The following is a 16,805-nucleotide window of genomic DNA, read 5'->3' on the forward strand; positions in this document are numbered from 1 at the left end:
ATATGGTTGTAGCCTGCTGTCGACCAACACCATAGTTGTGGTCAATAGCAGCTAGCTGTGTTCTACATGCAATGCCCTCATGAGAAAAATGCTGCCTCTTCGGAGCATACTTGTTGATCAAAGAATGATAGACTTCCAGATAACCAGTATGGCAATATAAAGCACAGTACTTCAAATCAGCTATGATTAAAAATGTATTACAAAAGCTTTTTTCTTTCCACAAGTTTTGATAATTTTCTTAATGATACTCTTGCAGAAATGCCAAAGATCAAATTGGTGAGTAATTTCAGGAAATTCCACCCTCAGTATCTTTCTAACAGTTTTGTGCCAGTCTGTGGTAAGAATGTTGATGGAGATGTTCCATTTCTTCATGTTAGAAAGACACTGTTTGAGACCCATGGGTTCCATGGCATTGGAGTTCTTCACACTGGGATCTGCCTTATTAAGCAGAACAAAATAAAAAAAAACAATAAGACCAGTATCTACATCCATAACGGAATATGTCCCATACTTCGCAGAGTGACCAGGACTGTCACAACGACCATCACCAGATAAAACAATGTTGGGTTCCCTGCTCAAGCCATCAAGAACACCAATCTGACATGATATCCACGTCTCATTAATAACAGGAAAGAAGTAGCGTTTCTGCAAGGCGTAGATCTGGCTTTTACAGAGGATGGGGAGTTTCAAATAATCTGAGATGTCTTGCATCCTAGCATATGTATTACCTGAGAACGAGATGGCTGCAGACAACAGCAGGTTACCAACACCCATTCTATTCAAAGTAGGTTGTGATGACCAAGTGTAATTGCACCCAGCAGCACATTTTGTGCTTATAATAAGCCTGGACCCTGATAACATTCTCTGAAACTCCCTAACTTCTGCAGCACATCCTGTTCTCTGGCATTTTCTGAACAAGTTAACAATACAAGATTCGAAAACAGTGAATTGTCTTTCATCTGCAGTGTTGTCAGGTACAGTGAAAGCTTGAATGGGTTCGAAATCGGTACCAGTAGGATGTGTATCAGATGGGTCACACTCGCTGTCTGATTCACTTTCAGTTTCTGTTTGTGGAACAAAGTCCAAATCCTTCGCATCATCCTCCATCTCAAAACTGTCATCCAGGGTAAATATCTCCTCATCTATTTGACGTTCAGCCTCTGGTTTAACGACTAGAGGACTTATGTTGCCCGGGGTAGAGATCTGTAAGAATAAGAGTGTGAAATTAGCAAAATTGGAGGACATATTTTTTTTGTGATACCTAATAAAATCCAATTGAATTCAAGAAACTCTTGATTGACTTTTGTTGATTATTTCATCATAACTGACATCAACTGGTTGTGCATTGTGTAGCTTGATACACAAAGCATGTAGACCACAAGGGGTTAATCCAAATGTCCCACTCTCATGTCCACTATCACTCATTTTTTGTCACTCCATGCGTGTTATGTACCAGAAATTCACATGGCAGTACATACAGTACTGTTCAAAAATAATTAGAACACTTGGAAAATTCATTCATATATTATTGTTAAAGTAATTTTTCGTGAAAAACCTAAAAGATTTTAAAAATCACATTTTAATGATATTTTGAAATTGTGATATTTAAATTTTGTCGCTTAAATTGTCATTTGGATATTTAGAAGTTGTAGGTAATACAATGTAATATACTCAAGCTGCAGCCCCAAATTATGAATACTTTATGAATTTTCCAAGTGTTCTAATAATTTTGAACAGTACTGTATAGCCCAAGCCATGGTCAATTATCAAACATAGCATCAATACCTATCTTGATACACTGAAGGAGTTCAAAAGTATTGACGGAAATGTTGAACACTCCTATCAGGTTGTTATTCTGAGAAGTCCATTAAGCACTTACACTACAGGCATGAAAAAATCTTGAAGCTGGGCGTGTCTGAAGCTTGGCGATTTTTTGCGAGCAACCAATCACATGAATCTCCCGCCCCCGACATACAAAGCAATAGCAATGTTAAAACGAAGTAAACTGGATATAAACTCTCCAAACAGGCGAAAAAACTATCAGTTTCACCCACTGTCTCTGCCACCTCCCTCCATGCCTGGTTCCTCCGGTTTGTATCCCGGTAAATAGTTCCGGTCGTAAAGAACCGGGTGATTTGCTACCGTAATATCTCGTTTGGAATATGAGGAAATGAACTGCGGTCTGGCTCTCCCAGCTTGCACGCGGTTTGATTGGCTGCGCTTGCACTGGCGGGATTTGCATAAACGGAATTTGATTGGCTGATGCCAATCATCGAGCCTCAAAAGTTGAACATTGTTCAACTTTTGATGCCGATAGATGCTCGTGATGCTTGCAAAGCCATGCCATGCTCCCCACAATGCAGTTCGGTCAAGATTACAAATCTTCTACGTCACCCCATTCAAGTGAATGGGCGAAGCGTTGAAAGCATTTTTTGATGCCTGTAGTGTAGACGGCCCGTCTACACTACAGGCATAAAAAAATCTTAAAGCTGGGAGTGTCTGAAGCTTGGCGATTTTTTGCGAGCAACGCGACCAACAACCAATCACATGAATCTCCCGTCCCCGACATACAAATCAATAGCAATGTTAAAACGAAGTAAACTGGATATAAACTCTCCAAACAGGCGAAAAACCTACCAGTTTCACCCACTGTCTCTGCCACCTCCCTCCATGCCTGGTTCCTCCGGTTTGTATCCCGGTAAATAGTTCTGGTCGTAAAGAACCGGGTGATTTGCTAACGTAATATCTCGTTTGGAATATGAGGAAATGAACTGCGGTCTGGCTCTCCCAGCTTGCACGCGGTTTGATTGGCTGCGCTTGCACTGGCGGGATTTGCATAAACTGGATTTGATTGGCTGATGCCAAGCATCGAGCCTCAAAAGTTGAACATTGTTCCACTTTTGATGCCGATAGACGCTCGTGATGCTTGCAAAGCCATGCCATGCTCCCCACAATGCAGTTCGGCGAAGATTAAAAATCTTCTACGTCACCCCATTCAAGTGAATGGGCGAAGCGTTGAAAGCATTTTTCGATGCCTGTAGTGTAGACGGGCCGTTACCTCTGCAGGACTGTTGAAAGATTGAGCTACACTTGACACAGGAGATGGTTGTAGTTGCGTTGATGCACTTGAATCCTTATTCGAGTTTGATGAATAGGTGTGGTCCACTGCAATGGCACGTATCATTTGATCCATGTCGGTCTGCACTGACATATCTGAAAGTGCAAATAAAATAATAAATGTAATGGCACAATCTAGATACAGAGAAGATCAATGCAATATATGTAACAAGGTGCTGTCATGCGATATCATCTGCCCCCCCCCCCCCCCCCTAAAAAAAACACCCCACCTCAATTCACCCTCCACAGGTGGACCACATCATCACAAATTGACGCATTACAGTCTACAATCCTTTAAAACATAACACTTACTTCACCAATGGAAAGGGAACAGAACAACTTCTTTGCATGTCACAATGGAGACAAATTCCTGAATCATCTATTTAGGCCTCTATATTCAGTTGTCAAGTTGGTCCACTCCAATCAAATACCATGTCAATGTGATCTGTTAAAAATGATCACTAACATTCACTCGAGGATTGTGGGGAACCATTAACAGATTAACCCCCCCCCCGATTAGTTTTCTTCAGGTGGTTGACATACTGAGGCTGGCCTTAAAATATTCTTTGTTTGCTGTAACCCTAAACTGACAAAATTACATGGTAGTAGATAGGTAAATTATTTTTATTTTTTCAGAAAATGGTAAGTCACCATGAAAAACAGAAAAATATTGAAATTTTGGTGGAAAATAAAATTATTTGCATACTCAAAATATTTTATTTGCCACACATTTTGGGTAGGTAGTGTTAGAGCAAACACATTTTTTTTAAAGGCCAGTCTGACAAACCACAGCTCCAGTGTCCTTCACGGGAACGCTACATTATTGATGTCATTTTTGGAATAAATCTCCAGACTTACCATTTGTTGACACTGGATTTGCATGCTTGCAACATTTACAATGTGCCTCTGGTGGTCCCTCTGGCATGTATGGCACGAACAGTGCTGGGTCAGTTTCAAATTCGATTGCATCATCCAATGAATTGGTCGCAGCTTGGCCAGGGTTTGACACTGTAGCAGTCGGTGCATTGTCACTTTTAGGTGTGAGCAGGGTTTCTAACACCTGAAATGAAAAATATAAAACCTTGTAGGGATGTTGTATCCAAAATGTCTCTAATTTTTACAAGAACATACATGAATGCCAGAATGGGACGGGGGGGGCTAAAGTTGTCCCTAACTTTCAGCTGAAACTTTTACTATCATTGAAGGCAAAAGGAAAAGGGAAGCTTTTCTCACTAGTCATCAGGCCTAAATGATGGCAATACTGACATTCCTGTCGGCTAATGTATTGTCAGGGCCCCAGCAAACATTTTAGAACATTTACTGATTTAGGCTAGAGAATTAAAGCAGTCTGGACAGTCTGAGAAACATCGCCGGACAATTACAAAGACTAGATAATTCCAAAAGATCCCTATCTACAAAAAATCCAATTCAAATATCTTATTAATTAAAAGGCCAACTACAGGCAAACAATACAACCCCAATTTAGGCCTACTTAGTAGATACAATGATTTTGATTACTAGTTATGTATGCATGTATTACCACCCTTGCTAGCGATTCCCTCTCTAGTTTAGCATACTCAGCCTCGTTGTCCCTGGCCCTAGAACCACGATTTTATGGGGCCGGAAAAACTGGCAACAAGTACCCACTAGCCGGTACTACGCCAAATGGAAAGGCCACCAAAAACTGGCCTGGCCGTTTAAGGACGCTAAAGGACATTTAAACGGGGCTATCCGCTGCAGTGGAAATGCGCCATAACATACCTTACCTTTTTCTTACTCCTAGCACTACTTCTGGTCCTCCGTCGCTTCACACTTGCAGAGGGCGATTTCTCAACTGGCTGAACTGGTGTCCTGGTCGGTGATGATACCAGAAAGACCTATGGTACTGCATCCCCATTAAGTACTGGTTGATGAATAAATCCAATTTGATGTTTCACCATACTCTCAGAGTAGTCGTCCGGAAACTTGAAATGTTCGCTGCATACACGCGCCTGTGGATCTTTCGGATTCGGGCCGAGCACATTTCGCTAGCCACTGCCTCCGAACGTACTTCCTACGCTTACCCGTTGGCAATAGATGGAACCGAGCATTCTGTGGATTGTTCCTATCCGAATTGTGGCAATGTTTCGCGATACAATGAGGCATATTTAAATATAATTGTGAGAGTAACTACAGTAAACAACATGCACAAAGCACATACGTCCTTGACACCAAACGCACAGTTCACGTCACGTCCGGTAAAATAAGTCATGTGACTCGTCAAAATGGCGCCGCCCACAGGGTTGATGTTATTTCGGTAATTAATCAGCTTAAAATCACTGATAACGTCATCAGATTAAAAAAAATAAATAAAGACTGGCAGAGACTGGTCTGTTTTATCGGATGATAATTATTTAAAAATTAGTGTCATGAGGATTCCCTCCCTTTAACAATATTGTTTTTATTCCAGTTTAATGATTGTGAGCCGAAGGAGGCTGGTAAACATTGCAAAGAGGGATTTGTATTCCTTAATAATATTCGTAAACTTAACCATGTTGTAGCCTGAGAAAGGCTAAACGATATCAAAGAATACATTTATTAACTACATTATCTCATTTAGCTGTAGCTTTTATAAACAACAAAAAATATGTATTGTGCAGTCGTTGAACCAGGGACCCTGCGGTCGTGAGTCAACTGCTTTCCAGCTGAGCCACAGCACACACACTAAATCTTTCTGAAAACACTGAGACATATTTATCGCTGTATGTATTCATTTATTTGTTCATGTTTTTATTCCTACATTTAGGAATCACTACTTAGCATCATTTTGGACTGTTGTTTGGTAGTATCGCTGTGTTTGTTCAGTTCCTTTATTAGTTTGTACCCCTGTGATAGTGAGGGTTATTTAGTTTATTATGTATATTCCTTTGTCGTTTGAATAGGCTCATTTTGTTGAATAGGCTCATTTTGAGTCCTCCTTCTGTTTGCTCCTTAGTTTAGCCTGCGCCCTTTTGGCCCCTTTTGTTTGTTCCCGGCAGTTTGCTTGCCTTTTTGTTTAACTTGTGTGTAAATAAATACTTGTAACTTTACCAATTCCAACTGGTGTATGTCACTTTGCTCTACCCTAGAAGGGGGACGTAACAAGTATACTCAAGCACAAACTTGGTTACATTACACCACTGAACATGACATTCAATAAGTGGGGAGTGGAATGCTTGAAACGTCTTGCTCTCAACAAGCTCCATTTTGGCTGCAAAACAGAAATCACATCCAGGACTGAATGTGGTTTCTTTGGTAATATTCTCAATAAAATGTGTTAGTTCATGAGGGAACTTTGTGCGAGTGAATGTTAGTCCAGGTAAAAAAATTAAATATAAATCAATGTATTTTTAAGACATATTGCCCCAGGTGCAAAATAAACGTTCTTTTTGATGAGTTATACATCATTTAGTTGGTATTTAACAACAAATATACATAACAAAGTTGTTGAATTTAAGTATTAATATAAAGTTCATTATCACTCTTAACGTCAACATTCTTACCAAAGTTGCCTTCAATACAAATCCAGCACAGCTGTTCCTGGGGTTTAATAATCACTGAAGAATGACTGAAGCCCATCCAATCAGGACACTTCACACATTTCAACTAAACAGGTACCTCAGCCGAACTATGGGAGTAACTCTTGATGAATAATCAGGCTCGGACAGTTGTTTAAATTCATGAAAATGACCTAAATAAATCCGAACAAACTATAAAAACCAAACACTAAAATATGTAACATAAACATGTGACCAAGCTGTCAAGCTGTTGTGTGTTTTAGTCAGCAAACTTAAATGAAAAAAGCCATGGTTCATTTGAAATACCAACAACTGAACAATAAACCACAATAAACTGGGACAAGAGGTTTAGTGTTATTCAAATTGATGTCCTAAAAATCCCTTCCAATAAAACTAAACTGCATTTGGAATTGGAGACAAACTCATTTTGTCCCTGATACTCACGTTTATGTTTCTAATGTTTATACATTTGGGAAATCTCAGTGAAATCTGCAGCAGGAGAAGATACTCGATACAACAAAACACAGAAGTACAATCAGACACCATCAGAAACAAACAAATACATCTCTATACGGTTTCAAATACACACATCGAATACAAAAGGAGAATATGCCATAGACAGTATGGAGAGCACCCATTTTAGGCAAGTAGATGTAATCCAAGACTCTCGATAATTGTTGGTTATCTGCCAAAAAGGCCCTCGGAGATATAGCAGCATTTAGCTCGTAATCATCCGCCTAACTGCTAGAGAGAAATGAAATGTAACTCCACTAGGATAATGTAAATGGGTTTAATCTCATTTACAGAGCTCTCAAGTCTCACGCATTTTACACGCTCACACGCCACACCTTGTATTTCTCACGCAGAGATTTCTTTCCAGGGTACCGCCCCTACTCCACTAGCACCCCCCAAACCCCCCCCCCCCCCCCCCCCCCCCCCCCGTTGACATGCGCGGTACAGAGGGCTTCATGGGAACTTTGAGGGGAGCCAGAAGTTGGAGTACCAAACACCGCTGCCAAAATCTCACTCTGAACTCTGTTAAAAACTTGAGAGCCCTGCATTTATATTACAGCCTTAATTAAGCCCCAAGGTCCCCGGGGACCCTGTTTTTTTTTTTCACGACACTGTGTCTCAGGGGATCTTAATATTTAAGAACCTATTAATGTGTTATACCAGATTAACGAAAAATAATCTCAGCTAATTGACGATATAAACCATTTTTACCAAAACAAAACACAAGTCTCATAAGAAGCATCTAAATGACCCCTTAGCGAAAAATGCTAACGGACATTGGCACAGAACTCAAGATAAAACTACCCTTATTACTTATCGTAGCTGCACATACAAGATATCAGATTAAAGCTGAGGTTCCACAGATTATTTAGGTATATAGTATCATCACTGAGTGATCCGAACTTGCGACAGGGGAAGCAAAGACAGACATCACAACACGTACCTTTACGTAGCTTCTAGGGAGATCGTCTCACCGTAGTTGTTAATCTGATCAAATGATGTGTTCAATGGCATTAAAACGAGAAAAAACGCGGCTGAATCGGTTAATCCATAGGTTAATAAAGTTTCTGGGCAATAATTTGTCTTATTTATAATCCATAATTCAATTTTTATGTAAAGATCGGAGTGCAAAAGTTAGCTGCTAATGGTAGCCACCAGAGTGGCTGCTGCTTCCGGTCTAGGCTATGCGGCAGTCTAACACACACAGATGACCAAATAAGGACTATGTGGGAGTTCCCCTCGATTCCATTGGCTCTGACGGTTAGAAAGAGATGTCACATGTCAAAATCCAGTAAGGGGAGCCAGAGATATGAAAAATCCACCCAAATGGCCCCAGAAGAGGTTTTCTTTTGCTAAATCTGTCTAAAAAGGTCAAATATCACTTGTTTTGCATCAATGTTGATACAGGGTACTTATTATTTGTTGTACTTTGGATTCCTAAAGCTTTTAGTCTAGTAACCCATCATCCAAGGTTAGTTTTCACTATAAGTACAACATATTTTTTGGACGGACACTATAATTTAAAGTTTTTTACCATGTTCAATTTGAATTTTCTTTAAAATAAAAAACATCTATATTCAATCTGACTTTTCCACATCCAACTGGCAGGTTTATCATTACTTTGAGAAAAAAGATTATTAATGTAACCCTTTTAGAAGGGAAGATATGGTCATTTGTTCTGGGAATGTCCTTTTCGAGCCTGAAACCTGAAAAACAGGCTTGGGGTTTAACAGGTTAATTTCATCTTCTTTTTTCTTTTTTTAATAAGGAGCATTTACAAGTATACATGTAGACAAAAAATATACATGTAGACAAAAAAAGAAAACAAAAACTGTGTGTGTGTGTGTGTGTGTGTGTGTGTGTGTGTGTGTGTGTGTGTGTGTGTGTGTGTGCTGGTGCGGCCGGATTATGAGGACAATTCGCATGGATACACACCAGCATTATAAGGACTTGTGAAGACAAAACTGGTGTCCTCACAATTCGCGCAGTGTAGAAGCACTTATCAAAATGTAAATAAAACCCTCCCGCTTTTTCTCGGTATGTCCTAATAAACCGCCTATACCTCATTTCTAGTGTATATTTGTGTGTGCTCATTGTGTATAAAACGCTCGTACAGCCGATTCATGGTATTGCAATTTTATATACATTTCCCTCTCATTTTACACAAAATACACGCTTTTCATAGGCTGGACACACCTGCTCACTGATTGGGCGGCTAAAGAGTCAATCAGGCAGGTTCTCATCCGGGATTGGCCAGCAGTCATCAGGCGAGAAGTTTCTCATCAGGGATTGGTCTTTCAGTTTTTGGTCAATGTCTCACCAAGAAACAGTAGCAGACAGTAGTACATGGCTGAGGAGATGGCTGAGGAGATCGTTGACGGCAATTCAGACTTGTAACCAAAACTGGCAAGTGATATTTGTTATCATGTATTTGAAACAAACTTATTACTTTGTTTGTCCGGCTCAGTGTACGCCACGGGGCATGCTCCCCATCGCTTTTCGTGTGTTTTAAAAAGTAATAGGATGAAGTTAGTTAGTTAGTTATTTAGTAAGTTAATCCTACCAAGACACTGCATTTGACCGGAAATGTTACATTAACCTTTAGCTCTGCTGTCAGTTAGCACAGTTTAGCTTAGCATCAACCACATGGTAATGACTTCCGCTTTACAACTGAATTAAATGCAATGTGATATTAAAAGGCTGCCTATTTATGCCTACTCATGTGTGTTGATTACTAGTTATACTACTGGCATGTTACTTTTTCAATATATAATCGTCTTTAAAATGCTGCTAAGACAGATGTGTGCTGTATGTTACTGTGTAGCTCTCACATCCGTGCAGCCGTCATGCGGTTACAACGGAGCGACTCCTGAGTACATGATCTGTGCATGCATAGAAGAGCAGACTACCGTGTTTTGCAAATGAAACGTGCAGCGTTTCATGCACATGTAGGTTTCATGCACCTACATGCAGACGTAGCTGGTGACTGTAGGTGCACTGCCGTCGGAGCACACCAGGACGACGTTCCGGGACTTTAAAAATGTTGTGCATTCTTATTAATGAACTACCATATTTAATAGAACAGTGTATCATGCCTCATATTGAACCCCTCTTTTTTCTAATGCATCTTTTTTCCCCCAAGAGATGTTATTGTTAACCATGTACATTAAACTTAGCCTGTTCTCTGTTTATTTTTTTAGCAAGGATGATGCAAAGGAGCTGGAGAAAGACTGCTGAACAGGATGCAATAGAGCAGCGGTTTTCAAAGTGTGAGGCCTCCCCTGGGGGGCGCCAGAGAGCTTCAGGGGAGGCGCAGCGTGAGACACAAAAGAACGAGAAAAAAACGAGTAAAGTGACACTTGCCCACTTGTGGCTGTCTGTGGAGACCGAGTTCCCCCACCTCGCCAAAAAGGCTGTAAAAGTGCTCATTCCCTTCACCTCCACCTACCTGTGTGAGTGCAGGTTTTCCGCATTGACTTTGATCAAAAGCAAGTACCGGTCAAGGCTGCAGCCAGAGGATGATCTGCGTTTATTCCTCTGTGCATCAAAGACGCAGACTCATTGTTCCCACTAAAGTAGGGGTGAGTGTAATAAGGAGGCAAAGTTGACGTTCAGTGTGTTACCGGGAGCATATAAGGATTTATCCACCATGTTGAAAATGTTAAAAAAAAAATGCCTTGAGAAAACGGCGTGCGGAAATATACGGGTCGTGCTGCAGCTAGATGTGCCTGTCCTCTGTAAAAAGGTGTCGGCGACTGACATGCAAGGAAGAACGGCTGTCCACAGGCTGTTCCAACTTTAACAACTGTATTAACGTCCAGGGTAGTGAATTAAACATGCAATTGTAATTGGGTGTGTGGTATATTTTCATGCACGGACACCCATGTTCCACAACACACAAACTGAACAACACTCAATTTTCCGATCGCTACCAGTGTACTTGCGATCTTGTTATAATAACAAGCGCACGTTACTGATGCAATATGGTTGAGACCATTCGGGCTTATTCTAGAGGTGCAAGGAATAGTCCAAGTAGTGGGGGAGTTTTATACAATATGTTTAAAACATAAAAATAAAAAGGTTTAAAAAAGTTATTGTTTAATGTTTTAAGGAGGTGACGCTAATCAGCCAATAAAATCGGTGCAGTCAGCACGATAGATTCAAACAAACACAGAGACACGACAAGAGGAGAGAAACAGTCGGAGTAATTTCAAATGGCGGAAGGTAGACAGCGAAAACAGAGCATTTAATTACATTTTCTCTTACTGGACCTCTTTGAAATGCAATTGAATACCCCTGCATTATAGCAACAACAACAATAATAACAGCAATAATAATTGGGAGGGGGGGCGCGGCTGTTCTTATGTTCTCTGAGGGGAGGCTCACCTACCCACACTTTGAAAACCCCTGCAATAGAGCATATCATTCTGGGCAGAGACAAACCCTTCCTAGAGGCCAGGTTCATTAAGACATTTAAAGGTAAGCCATTCATCTCATACAGTATGTAGTATCAAAGACCGTATAGCATTGTTTCATCAATATGACCCTGACCTTTTAGCCATTGCTCTTAGGTCATCAGCCTCACGTATTTTCAACAATGTACGTTTTCAGGATATGTAATATGTAAATGTGTGCCCCTCCCATCTAATCGATAGATTTATGATCGATAGATCATTAATCATCATACTAAAGTGGCTGCTCAAACAGATATCTTAGCTTTGCTGAAGAACGTTTACCATATCCTCATGTTTGCACCAATACAACAATTAAGGAATACTCTGTTACAGTAAAAGTCCTGCATTCAAAATGTTCCTCAAGTAAAAGTATAAGTACTCAGATCTTGTACTTGAGTAAAAATAGAAGTACTCAGATAATGTACCTGAGTAAAAGTAGAAGTACTCAGCTCTTGTACTTGAGTAAAAGTAGAAGTACTCAGGTCTTTTACTTGAGTAAAAGTAGAAGTACTACAGTGTAGGAATACTCTGTTACAGTAAAAGTACTGCATTCAAAATGTTCCTCAAGTAAAAGTAGAAAAGTATTCTCATCAAAATATAGTGAAAGTAGCGACAGTAAAAGTAGTCATTGTGCAGATTGGTCCATTTCAGAATAATAGATATGATATGTTTTATAATGATTGATCATGAAAGTGTTCTCAAAGCTGGTAAAGGTGCAGCTAGTTTGAATGACTTTGTATACTGCAGGGTAGCTTGTGGATTTACTCCAGGTGGAACTTAAGTCTGATTTAACACTCGATTATATTTCACATCATTCATCCACATCTGTAAAGTAACTAAAGGTACATGTAGTGGAGTAAAAGTACACCATTTACCTCTGAACTGTAGTGGAGTAGAAGTACACAGTAGCAAAACATTGAAATAATTAAGTAAAATACAAGTAGCTCAAAATTGTACCAAGTATAGTACTTGAGTTTATGAACTTAGTTACTTTACACCAGTGGCTATAAAGATAGAAAGACTAAGCCTTGCACAGGGGCATGAAAATACATTTTTAAAATGCTCAACAGTGCTGCCAAAAATATAAACTGACTGCTACACAATTCAAATAAATTCCCCACACTTGTACCTATTTGCTGTAAAGGTAATATTCCCAGACGAGGAGATAACATACAAGTATGGGGATCCTGCTTGGCCCTGGTGCTCAATAGTGAGGTTCTGTTCATTTTAGGACATACCTTAACTGACAGGGAAAAAGTGTTGCATTGCTTTTCATGGTACTACCATTCAGCTCAGTTAAGCAGATTTGATTTATTTCAGCAAAAAAAATTGTACTGTTAACATTATTTTCTGAATTTCACCTGATTTAATACAAAATGAGTCAATAATGTTTTAAAGTCGTGCCTGTCTTTCACTTATTTACAGGAAGTATATGGTGGGACCGAACTTCGTACAACTCCAAACAAATCAGGGGACAAGATGGTAAGTTTCAAAGTATTGTTTTTCCACACATTGTTGCGTGTCGCTGACTGGTATAGATTGAAGCTGTTTTACCAGGACTATCGTCTTGGTAAGGGGCTCCGTTTGCCCATACTTTGGGTCAAATTGAAACGGGTTAAATGTCATACTACACAGAAAGATAAAGGCCTTCTGGTCACAGGGTGTCTTGTAGGGACAGCAGTCCTTGTAAGGACAGATGATTTTACAACCTGTTGACATGACTAGACATTAGATCATTGCCTTCATCCAGCATGTGCACACCTCCATAACTGTTAACGGTCCCATGACATTTCCACTGATCAATTTCGACTGATCCACTGATCCATTGTTGAGGTCTACTAGAATAGATTTACATTGTTCAATGTTCCAAACTCACATTGGTTTCTCATACAGCATCTCTGTATAGTATGTGTATTCACTCTCTGTCCTACACGCCTTGTTGGAGCTCCTGCCCCCCCCCTCCCAGTGTGCGCTGATGTGTGTTTATGTGTTACAATGGCGTTTGTTAGCAACCAGAAAGTGACACCAGTAATGACAAACAGATGAGAATGCTGCGTGGGGTCTGGGTCTGGTTTCAAAAACTTAACTAAAATTCAATTTGACTTGCTAACTTCTTTGTTATATGGTGAAATGCACAGTGATTCGATGTTAAAATAATGCTCAACAAATGTTACCAGTACATTTTTCGGGATAATGAAGAAAACACAAACTTGGTGTTCCTTTTTTGTTCAAAGGTGAAGGAGATCTGCCTTTCCAGTAATGAAGGTTCCTTCTGTGATAAAGACTACATTCCCAAAACTGCGTCAAGCAGCGATGGATCCAGCGCTGATGAAGACTGCCCACCTGACTCTGAAGCAAATAACGATTGGGATCCTCTCATTGCCACCATCAGGGATTCAAAGCCACCCCATGGTAAGACTGTACCAACCGTCTCTACAAAGAACTGTGTTGTACAACAAGAAACGGCTGCTACTACCTCTGACACATTCCAACTTGATGAAGATTTCATCCCTGATGGGGCTTCCTGTTCTGATAATGAACCTACCACATACAATACTCAGAATCTTCAAAGGTTTAACACGACAGCTGTAACAGTCTCATTCTCTGAGAGGGCAATAATTAAGTGTGTTGCAAACCCCAAAGAATCTCCTTGCGCCCTCAAAAATTATAACATTGAAAGGTGTGGTTGGAGGATCACCAGATGGTGGAATAACCCTGATTTTGAATCACAGCTTTCATGCGTCTTGGCTGCTCTCCACCAGTCTGTCACATGGCTGCTGGGTGACTTTATGTCATTCCTGGTGCAACAATTCAAGCAACTCAGCTTTGATGGATGGCATGTTACCAACCATCTTCCTCTGGATCACATTCCAGAGGTTTCCCATGGGGTTCAGGTCTGGAGATTGGGGTGGCCATGACAGGGTCTGGATCTGGTGATTCTCCAAACACACCTTGATTGACTTGGCTGTGTGGCATGGAGTATCGTCCTGCTGGAAAAAACAATCCTTTTTGTCAGAGCAGAATGAAGCACGACTTGTTCCAGGAGAACCTTGTACGCGGTTCGATTCATGCGTCATTCACCAAACGTCACAGTGGGTGCGGGACACTGAGGCTTGTAGGGCCTCTCCAGATCTCTGGCTAACCATAAGATGACCAGGTGTTGGACATTTGGTTGAGGATGGGTGATGATCTGGGGGGGCTTCAGCACGGCTGAATGTCTTTTTGAAGGACGCATGAATTGAACGACGTACAAGGTTCTCCTGGAACAAATCGTGCTTCCTTCTGCTCTGACAATAAGTCTGACAATAAAGTCACCCAGCAGCCATGTGGCAGACTGGTGGAGGGCAGCCAAAACGCATCAAAGCTGTGTTTAAAAAATAATATGAACTTGTTTTCTTTGCATTATTTGAGGTCTGAAAACACTGCATCTTTTTTTGTTATTTTGACGAGTTGTAATTTTCTGCAAATAAATGCTCGAAATAATAATATTTGTATTTGAAATTTTGGGAGAGATGTCGGTAGTAAATAGAATAAATCAAAAATTTAAATTTGACTTAAACACATACCTATAACTAGTACAACCAGAGAAACTGATGACTTAGCAGTGGTAGCATTTTTTTGTAGAGCTGTATGTATTTGTACATAGATACACTTTTATTTTACCTTATTTTTTCAAAGCATTTCATTTTAAAATGTATTAATAACAAATATATTTGGTAAAAGATGTTTTAGTTTTAAGTGAAGAAATGTTGGTGATGAAAAAAGGTTCATTAAAAATTAGGTAAATGCTTCAATCCAAGCTGTTGAGTCTGTTGTCCTTTTTATTTGAAGAAATCCTATTGACTCTACAGTTTGAATCTGTGTCTAATATTCACTTTTGAGGCAAAACGTATAAATTATGTCAGTATATTCAATTCTTTAGAGGTGACACAGTGGTTAGTGCGCGCGGCCCATGAAAGTTGTCTCCGCTGCCTAGTAGGTGGGTTCGAATCCCAATCCCTCTGTAGCTTACAGGCAATGTCTTATCCTCTGTCTTCCAACTTCACACTCTGTCTGGAATAATGGCACTCTGGTCAAAAACATCTTTTTTTTTTCTTTTTGTTTTGTCAAAAACATCTTTAAAAAAAGAATTGGAAATATCTGCAGATTAAAAGTCCTTGTAAATTGCGTACACTCAACTGGTACAGAAATCCTGCAAAACAAAATATGCATTTTCAGGCCACACAATAGCAGCATCTTAGGGAGCTCATTCCTTTGTCATTTGTGAGAGATGTAGGGGCTCTTTCACCTCAGCTAAAACTGTGCAAGTGATTTAGACTGTTAACCAACAGAGAGCTGAAAAACTGTCCTGTTCCCTTTATTACAACCAGTCTAACATCAATAATGCTTTTGTGTATGGTTAGAGACCTGTTAAATCCGGGTGGTTCACAAATAAGGTATTGTTCGGGTAGTGTGTGTGTAAAATGCACAGTTATACCTGAGGTCCTTATAACTAAGGTATTATTAGGCTAGTGGGTGTATAAAATGTCCAGTTATACCTGATGTCCTTATAACTAAGGTATTGTTAGGCTAGTGTGTGTGTGTGTGTGTGTGTGTGTGTGTGTGTGTGTGTGTGTGTGTGTGTGTGTGTGTGTGTGTGTGTGTGTGTGTGTGTGTGTAAAATGTCCAGTTATACCAGATGTCCTTATAACTAAGGTATTGTTAGGCTAGTGTGTGTGTGTGTGTGTGTATAAAATGTCCAGTTATACCAGATGTCCTCATAACTAAGGTATTGTTAGGTGTGTGTGTGTGTGTGTGTGTGTGTGTGTGTGTGTATATGAAATGTCCAGTTATACCAGATGTCCTTATAACTAAGGTATTGTTAGGCTAGTGTGTGTGTGTGTATAAAATGTCCAGTTATACCAGATGTCCTCATAACTAAGTTATTGTTAGGTGTGTGTGTGTGTGTGTGTGTGTGTGTGTGTGTGTGTGTGTGTGTGTGTGTGTGTGTGTGTGTGTGTGTGTGGGGGGGGGGGGGGGGTGTGTGTGTGTGTGGGTGTGTGAATGAGTAACAATATATAGTCATATTCTGTTTATTAGAAAGTCAGGATTGTTCCAGATGGGAGTGTATCGGTGTGTGAAATTTTGTTGTTAGTTAATTCGTTACATTTCCACCAGGCTGTCAGAGTTGTGGCTATTGCAGGGT

General features: G+C 40.1%; 1 long non-coding RNA gene across 1 annotated transcript; it reads right to left on the bottom strand.

The window, feature by feature from the left end:
* Positions 1-666: 666 nt before the first annotated feature.
* On the bottom strand, positions 667-4,135 carry LOC307040650. Its single transcript, XR_013808559.1, has 3 exons — positions 3,976-4,135; positions 3,059-3,213; positions 667-1,203 (listed from the first exon to the last, which is right to left on the bottom strand). It is a non-coding gene; the product is annotated as an uncharacterized lncRNA (long non-coding RNA).
* Between the last annotated feature and the right edge of the window lie 12,670 nt (positions 4,136-16,805).

Source organism: Notothenia rossii (assembly GCF_949606895.1).
Source record: "Notothenia rossii genome assembly, chromosome: 5".
NCBI classification, from domain to species: Eukaryota; Metazoa; Chordata; class Actinopteri; order Perciformes; family Nototheniidae; genus Notothenia; species Notothenia rossii.